The sequence below is a fragment of the Leuresthes tenuis genome, unplaced genomic scaffold (genome assembly GCF_036924035.1).
Source record: "Leuresthes tenuis unplaced genomic scaffold, fLeuTen1.0.hap1 SCAF_14, whole genome shotgun sequence".
NCBI classification, from domain to species: Eukaryota; Metazoa; Chordata; class Actinopteri; order Atheriniformes; family Atherinopsidae; genus Leuresthes; species Leuresthes tenuis.
The window spans coordinates 9,714,307-9,723,399 of record NW_027325368.1 but is presented as its reverse complement, the minus strand read 5'-3'; positions in this window follow the sequence as shown (position 1 = coordinate 9,723,399).

The following is a 9,093-nucleotide window of genomic DNA, read 5'->3' as shown; positions in this document are numbered from 1 at the left end:
TTTCTTTCTGATTAAGCTTTTATATCAAACTGATATAATACTGCTTGTTTTAGATCATTGGGGCTTGAGACAAAAAAAACGGAGTCGTTCAGCTCATATTTCAGGTGTCTACAAGTTCATACAAATGAAAATAAGGCTAAACTGCCCTCATGGCTCTATTTATATACAAATTGCTTTTTAAGAAAAATTTGCCTAGCTTTCTGGAAAATGTAATTCGTTATTTGTTAATTTGTTCAAACAGTTATTTAACAGATACAAGTACATAAAGAAATATTGTCAGTGTCTTTCTAATTTCAAAAAATAGAAATTCCTATTCTGATGCAACAATATACACAAAGAAGAGCAGGGGAGAGAGTCAACATAAGACTTGAGAGTTTATAGAATATATAGTAACTCCTGTAAAAGTAACACCACTCTGAACGTTTCTATCATTAGAAGACTAGTTAGTGTCAGGATTATGTTTAAAAGTAGAACCCACCAAACTTTAATCTCTCCAACCAATGATGGGGCGTGGCTCACCACTCTGTGCCAGAATCATCAATGAGTTTCAAAAAATACTTCTCAGTGCAATATTGTAAAGTACTTTGGTCTTTCAGCTTGTGCAGTGCATAATATAGTGAAAAGATTCAGGGAATTTGGGAAACTGCATCAAAAGTCAAAGCCTAAAAACACTGTTGGTTGTGTACCTTATGAGAAACCGTTGCATCACTTTAATGAATTTAGCCAAATGGACTTGGGGACACCTGGAAAATGCTATTTTACACAGTCTACTGCTATATCCAGAAATGTAACATGTGACTCTACTTCATAAAGAGGAAGCCATATATCTGCCGTGTGCAGACAACTATCTACACATGAGCTTCTCTCATATGGACAAAAGAAAGTGGATCTGTGTTCTGTGGTCATGTTTCAGTTGCTTGTGGGAAATACATACTTTTAGTTCTGCATGCCAAAGATGAGAAAGAATATCCAGGAAGTTATCAGTGAAAGATTTAAAAGCTAGCTTACATGCTGGACTGGGGAGTCATCTGTGGTCATGATGTAGGTGATTTGCATGGGTGTGAAAGAGCCCTTGATGCAGATGTACACATTAGAATTTGTAAGTCATAAGCAACAACCAAGGCAAGAGCTGTAGTTATTTCAACAGGACAATGGCAGACCTCTTTCTGCACAACTTACATGTGTAGTTTCATAAATACAGTCTATCTCATGTTGAAAATGTATGGCACATCCTGAGGAGGAGAATTAAACAACAACTGTGAACTGTAGAGCGGAGGAAATCTTGAATTCAGCAAGAAGAGGCACAGATTCCTCTGTGGCAGTTAGCATTCTCAGTCCCAAGGTGATTTAGATGTGGAATTCGAATAAAGAATGGCGTAACACAAAGTTGAACATATGCAATCTTTAAAGTTTATAAGAGATCAGTGCAGACACTGAAAAATGATTTTTCTTGTACTTGAGTCTTTTAAGAAAAAAAGGTTAAAACAAATGATCAAGTTGTTTTTGTTGCAGCTACGAAAAACTCCGAAGTTATCTGAAAATGGGAGTTTTTGATATATGAATTTATACCTTTTTTTTTCTAAACAAACGTAGAAGGAAATAAATATATTTACAACTTATTCTTCGTCTCATCTCACAGAGGATTTAACCACAGAGTTGGATATAAACTGTCTCCACTTCATGGAGCTAAACAATAAACCACATAGATCAATAAGTATCAATGACCTAAGAATGCCACACATAGGTATCCTTCAAAGGAACCATTTTCCCACTAAATAAGTAATCTACTTATACTTCTATCACTTTAAGTAAGATCTTTTAACGCGGTCGTTTTGTACTTGAGCACAGGATCTGAGTTTGTTTATTCCAGGCTAAATTATCTTTATTTCTCACATATGGATGAAATGCTGATGCAAAACGTTTAAACAGTTCAACAAATACAAGCATTACAAGTTAAGGAGATGACTGAATTGTCTCGCATACATTTCCCAAAAATGGTATTAATAATCCAATAATGTAAAAACTGCTGCATAATGGTGTTTTAACTTTTGACTTAACTTTGAATATTGCCAGTGATGCCTCTGCATTTATAAAATGTTGAATGCATGGCTTTTTACTTACTTGCAAAGCTTTGTTTGTTTGTTTTTTACACTGCAAAGCTACTCATTTTACAAAAGAAACTGATGACTGATATCGTCAAATAAAAACTCCTGATGCTGTCAAATATTAGCAGTGCTCACTTTTCACGCAAGCAAGACAATTTAGTTAATCATTAACATGGCTTGATCATTTTCCCTCACTCTGTCCTGAGTAGGAAAATCCATTTTGTCATCCCTGAAGATGCACATATATCAAAGAAAGGTTCAATTTTAAAATGTTCTGGCCAAATTTTGTAAAAACTATGTATTTGTATACAAATAAATCCATCAAACTGATGTTTATGGGGAGTATAAAACAGGGCTTTTTGAATGAATTTATCCTATTGGACAATAAATGTAAGGATGGAACCCCTCAGATTGAACTGAACCTGTAAATGTTCATCCATAAATTTTCTTCCTTGTACTGGAGGAACAGTCGGAGCAGAGATCCCCTGACCTCCCTCTCCACAGCCACCTCCTCCAGCTCTTGCAGAGGGACTCTGTGGTGTTCCCAAGGGTCCTGGGCATGCTCCGAGGCCTGTGCACGTGTCGGTCGGTAATCAACCTGTTGACTTTATTTTGCTTAAATGAATTTCATCTTTATATTGTCATGTTTTATTGAGTCTGAAGGGGAGAGATTCAAAAAGATCAATGTTACCACGCAAATCACTATCATTCTTAAGCAAAACTTTGTTCCTATGTTTCTTAGGTGTCACAAACCCAAAAGTGAGATAAAAAAAAAGCCGAAATTTGTTTGCACGATACAAATGTGGCAGCATTATGCAAATATCTGCATGGTTTTCATGCAGTCTATATATGGTCTATCTCTGCTAAGCTTTATTATCAGTCATCATCCTTTAGATATAAAGACAAGTAAATAAACTACCGGTGCTGCTGCTGCTCTGAGACTCTCTATCCCATCTCACCATGTTCCCCTGCTGTAAACCAGTATTACAAAAAGACAAAGAAGAGCCTTTTCTTTTCTCCCATGAACTTTACGGCTTAAAGGGACATTAAACAGTCGCCTAAACTAAGCTGTTAAACAGCTATGGTCAAAACTTTAAAGCTCTTTCGCGGTAAAGTTGTGCAATACAGGTTTGGGTAGCATTTTTTCAGGAAAATCAATATAAAATTTTACTGCAGTTCAAATTTTTTCCCTCTTTCTTAAGTAGGCTGTATTCATTTCTGCCCATCTCTGCAGATTTTGTAATGAGTCCAATGGAAGATGGCCCAAGGTGAGAAGTAATTGTTCATACAGCACCTCGACAACCCAGGTCATCTAAAATCAATAGCATGTCTTATGATGATCGGTTCTGCTTATGCCAGTGCCTGTCCATTCAGGTATATAATGACTGCAGAGGTGTCGAGCCATTTTATCCCAATTTAGTGAAGACGCTTGCGGACACACTGACAGCTTATTATGGCATGACGAATGAAGAGAGGCAACGCAAAGTCTTACTCAGCAGATATCAGCTGCTGCTGCTAATAACTACCTGCAGAGGCAGGAACATTCACCCACACAGGAAGACAAATTAGGGCATACACTAACAGAGGAAGCCACATACCATTTCCTCATGTCATCACTCCTTACAACACACAAATGCTAAAACTGTTTTTTCATTTTATTTCTGGTGTGGTTTTCTGAGCAACAAGGACAGTAACAATGGCTCTTTTAATGCTGATGATGTCTCATTAGGTGTCACACTTGTTCCTGCTGGACTGAGCCAGTTCTGCAAAGACACACTGAATCCAGTTCAGTAGGCACATGAGTACACAACCCGTAAAACTCACTGTCACACTCCCAAATGATTGAAAGCACACATTTTTAACAAGCTGTAGTTCTATGTCAAAATATGCAAAGCAAAGAATGTGTAAAGGTGGCATACAGATAACATTTCTCATGACAGACTAAATCTGTATTTTAATTTTTATATAGTTAAGTGGTAATCAATCAACACAACACATATTGCATTGGTAAAACTCTTAAAACGAGAGCTATTCATCATAGCTTTATCTCTTCTTTTTCTTCCAAAAAAGTGCCATAAATCAGACGGTGACTTCTGCATAGTTTGTCTGGACATGCAAAGGTTTTTACAGCATTCCACTTTGTTTTACAGTACAGGTGCCTTCTCATCCCAGGCATCCTTCTCCCTTCAGCTCTCTGTTTATGGACGGCAAAAACTCTCAGGTATGCAGGAGCTATTTCTTTCATGTCAGACACTGAACTTAGCCACTGTGAACAATTCCCGTTTGGATTAATGCTCACCAATGAGCTAAGTTCTGTATCTTAAGAAAAGTCATCTCAGAGTGGCAGGAAACCTGAGCAGTGTGTCTCGTTCTGTAAGAAAAACATTTCATTATACAACTCATTAACTTATGGAGTTTATTTCAAATGGAGATCATGGATCAGCTTGATGTTGACTAAGTCCTGTAAAAGTAATAAGGTCTGCGGCTTCCATGCTGTGATTTATCCTAATGAAGAATCCAGGCTCACTGTGGGTAGAGAAACAGAGGTCATTTACTCATAAAAACAAACGGGATTAGCCTAATAAATTACACTGTCCGCTAATATGACACAAGAGGAGCATCTCGCCAAAGAGTTAGATCACAGTTGGCCTTTTATTGCAATAACTCAATGGATATTTCCATAATCTGCAGGTTCATAAGCAAAATTGTCTAATTTCTTCTTAAAGGCAGTGACGAAGTAAGTCTTTAAGAAGGTAAAATGAGTAGTTTCAATTAGTTTGTATGCTGATGAGAAGTTTAATCTTCAACAACTTACATTTCAAAAGTAAAAAGTAGCTATTATTTCAATACAGAGAAATGTTGTGGGGTTAAAATGCTAAATCAAAGATTTTTTTTTAAGATTGAAAAGTTTCTGCAGGACAGTCCCACAAATTTTGCTTAATTTCACATAAATAACACATAAAAAACAAACAAAACAACCCATCAAAGCAGAATTACTGTATAGACTTCATAGATATCAGTTTTCACTTTTCACAAGATGGTTTTCTCCTTCAGTTTCTCAGCTGTGAGGAGTCTCTGCCTTCATCATTTGTGCTCATATAGTTTGCCTGAGCCTCAGGACATGAGCTCAGTTTTCAGAATAAATTGTAAGTCCGGCCAAACAGTGGTGTCATGACATCACTGCTCAGTGAAAAACAACTTAATCCCATGCTTGTGCTGCTTGGAGCTGGAGCCTAAACTTGTTCAAAGAGAACAATGAGCTCTGACTTGATACTTCGTTATTTACCGCTTTCTGCTTGTTGAACTGACATGATTTGACTGAAAAGGTCACATGATCACATGTGTTATCTTCAAAATTCCAATATGCTGGCTTGATCACGGTCAGTTAACAAAAATACAACTAAAAGCAAGTACTAATGAGAAAAACAAAAGTGATTTTCACCATAGACTCCACCTTCACACTAACTAAGAGACTGATTTCAGTCTCGTCATAGTGGTACAAATTTTGTAAACACAACCCAACAGTTGGATTAGTTTCAAGGGTATCAATGTCAAAGTGAGGTTACCTGAGCACAAATGCCATTATGTCATGTTTCACCCTGCTTTAGGAGAAGAAAAGGCAGCTGCAGCCTTTGTCATCCCGCCCCCTCCTCCTCTCCTGTGGAGAAAAAGTATGATGATCTATCTTGGGCTTAAATAAGCAGGACAACAAAGCCTCAGCTATCACCGTAACACATGATTTTGTGCAGCTTCCCAAGACTTTTTCTGCACAGGTTGATTATCTCTTGAAGATGTGTGAACATATCGAAGATCTGTTATGGTAAAAGTGGATGGAAGAGAGGGATGGAAAAGGACAAAAAGAGCAGCACATACAAAGAGAGTCGGCAATGGATTCAACAAAAGAATCACACAAATAAGAAGAAATGCAGCTCATCATCGTAGGGATTTGTTAGACTTACTCCACATAGCACGACCCAAGAGCAAGAAACCAACAGTCACAGATTTAATCAGTGAGGCACCTGTTAAAGAAGTGAATCTGAACTTACCTGGAAAGATGCGGGGACAATGGGACAGACAGAGGCCCGCCGTCTTTCCAAATCCTTGACTACTACTACATGTTCTTAGCAAGTCAGCACTGCTTTCTGCGCCTAAAGCTGCTCACTGTGAGGTGTGTGTGTGCATAAATGAGAAGGGGAGCATGTGTGAAAAGAGAGAAAGCACAAAAGAGGAGGAGGAGAGAGAGAGGAGGATGATGGGACAGGTGTGGAATTTACACACCCTGCTGGTAGCGTGCACTATTGGCATATATGCCTCAGTGTGATGAGTCACTCTTGTTGTTGTGGAAGTGAGAGAAAATGAGGGTTTCTGAGGGCGAGAGAGGCACATGCTAAAATGTAAAGTGCTGAACGCACTGGCTAACGTTTTGAGTTTCAAGAATCTTTTTTAAACTAATGTGCTTACTATTGCAGCACCTCCGCAGATTCTTATGCTTTCTGAATTAGGGAGAACAAAGAAGAATGAACAAATAGAGAAAAAAACCACTTCAAAATATAGGGCTGTGAATGGGAATGTTTGATTGAAAGGTGGGGGCACAATTAGCACAGCACAAATCTTCAAAAGTGCTTTGAACTTTCAGACACCATGAGACGAGGTAGTGCAAAACAACAGCATAATTCTAATATGGGATCTTAATTAAGTTGATGTACGTACGTAACAAAAGTATTTATATTGAAATACACAGCAAAAAGGTGATGACATTGATCTGTTTATTCACCTTAATGCACTAAAAGCATCTGTCTGGTCTGCTAATTTAAAGCTACATGACAAATCACAATACTTGTATTGTGCATAGCTTGTGAAGCTGTCACGAAACTTGATTTATTCATTAGTGTTCTGGGAAAAGGCACAATACTGATTAAACACACAAGTCATTACAGTCTTTAGGTATTTTGTGAAACCCTCACAGAAATATCAGTGACAACAACTCAAAACGAAAAAAATACAGTGAAGATTTGGATACTGGAGGGTGTGCATCTTGGACAGTTACATGAACAGCATTGCAGTGTCTTAGTTTGAATAATAAAATGAATGTGGCACTCATCGTGAATGCATTCATTTAATTACACTCAGCATGGCTGCTGTTGTTTAAACTGTCAATCACACATGTTGTGGTGATGTAAATACTAGAGAAACAAATGTGTATTCATCCACAGCTATAACTAAACCAAAATGCACCTTTTAGATTCCTTTTTGTTGTTTATGAATGTTCAATTTAAAACAATCTTATCCTATTTTTTCCTTATGTCCCTGAAATATTCTAACCTATATTTTTTAAAGAGAAGCCCTCAAAAGAAACAACTGAGAAAAGGGCTGTGTGACTTGTAAATGGTAAAAAGAGCAGACTATACTGAAATATGAAGTTGTTTTTGGTCTCTTCCTTTAGTGCTTGGTACCATGGATAAACCCCACTGCCTACAGTGCTTTTTGTCAACCTCATTTGTTTTTTAAAAAAAAATTTCATTCTTGTTTGTTCACTTTCTTTTTCTCATTTCTCATTCCAACATAAGATGCTTGCTGAAAAAACAATACTTAAAATGATCAGACTTTTGTTAGAGATCATACAAATACCTGACTGCACTGACTTTTTGTTTCCCACTTGTGTGGTTTAAGTCTTATGTCCACTTGTAAACTTTCTGCAGAAGAATTAGAAAACTTGCGTCCTCTGTCACAAGGGCCCTCATGTCAGTCACCATGCTTTTCATGTGCATTCTGCTCTCTCTCCATCAGCTTTGTTGTTTTTATTGATGGCTGCAACCTGATATGCTGCGCTTCCATACATGGTTAGTACATGTCACTGTCCCTTTACAGAGGGGCAATGGCTGAGAAAAACAGGGAGGCTGTCTTCACTTGTTTTTCTCCCCTTGCCTTTTAAGAGCACTCTGCAGCACTCCTCTCAAGCTCCTAATGCACCTGGTCCATTTAGCATGGCAGAGCTGTGAAACCCAAGATCACAGGCAGGGTCAAAAACAATTTCACCCTCTGACTGAGCCAATATCCACTTTACATTTCCAGGACAAAACACAAGTTTAATAAGAGTTGTTGCACATGTACAGATTTTGTCTTTCGTGATTTCTTGCAGCAAAATATTTCAGAGTTTATACTTAACTTGTTCAGGCCCCTGTAATACACATTTGTCTATAACCAACTAATGGACCTTTGTATGACCCTGTAACCTCAGCAAGTGTCAACACAAATGCAATAGTATGAGAGAGAAAAATCACATCCTCTGTGTCACATCCAGCAGCAACACTTCCACGAGCTGATCTGTGCTGTTTTTCTGGGGTCATTGTTTTGGAACGAGAGTTGCCCCGAGCACAAAGAGATGAAGCGGCTCTTGTGTGAAACTAGATCCAGGATGGAGTGATAGACAGCACATGCCGGTGTATGCTGGATGCATTAGACCGGACTAATGGGCTAGCTGGCTCCGAGAAACTTGACTGTCCATTATGAGCGGCCACGGCTGGAGGAGTTTAAGGGTAAACAGCTTTTTGACTGCTGCTATGTCCAACAAAGTCTCACATCATTATCTAGAACAGTGCAGTGTCTACAGGACATGTAGGGCCTTAACTGGCATTCTATTACTTTGTAGTTCCTATTTCTTTGAAACAATAGTATTCAAGAAAATTCCAGTATTTTCAAGTAATCTTTTAGACTCTCATTATTACTGCAGGAAATGTGTGAAATCAGTCCAGTATTGACCAAAAATATCAGACACTTCAATTTACCTCAAGGAGTACCGGCTTAAAAATGTTGTCAGTTCACAATTTTTTGTCCTAAATTGTGAAACTTTGTAACGGATTTGTGTGGACACTGTGCGTAACAATCTTCATTTCATGACGGAAACATACAGTACTGGTGGGCAAAGAGACTGCAGATTGTCTATTCAGCAAAATTTCAAAGTTTGCCTCAAATTTGCTGGGCAATTGGA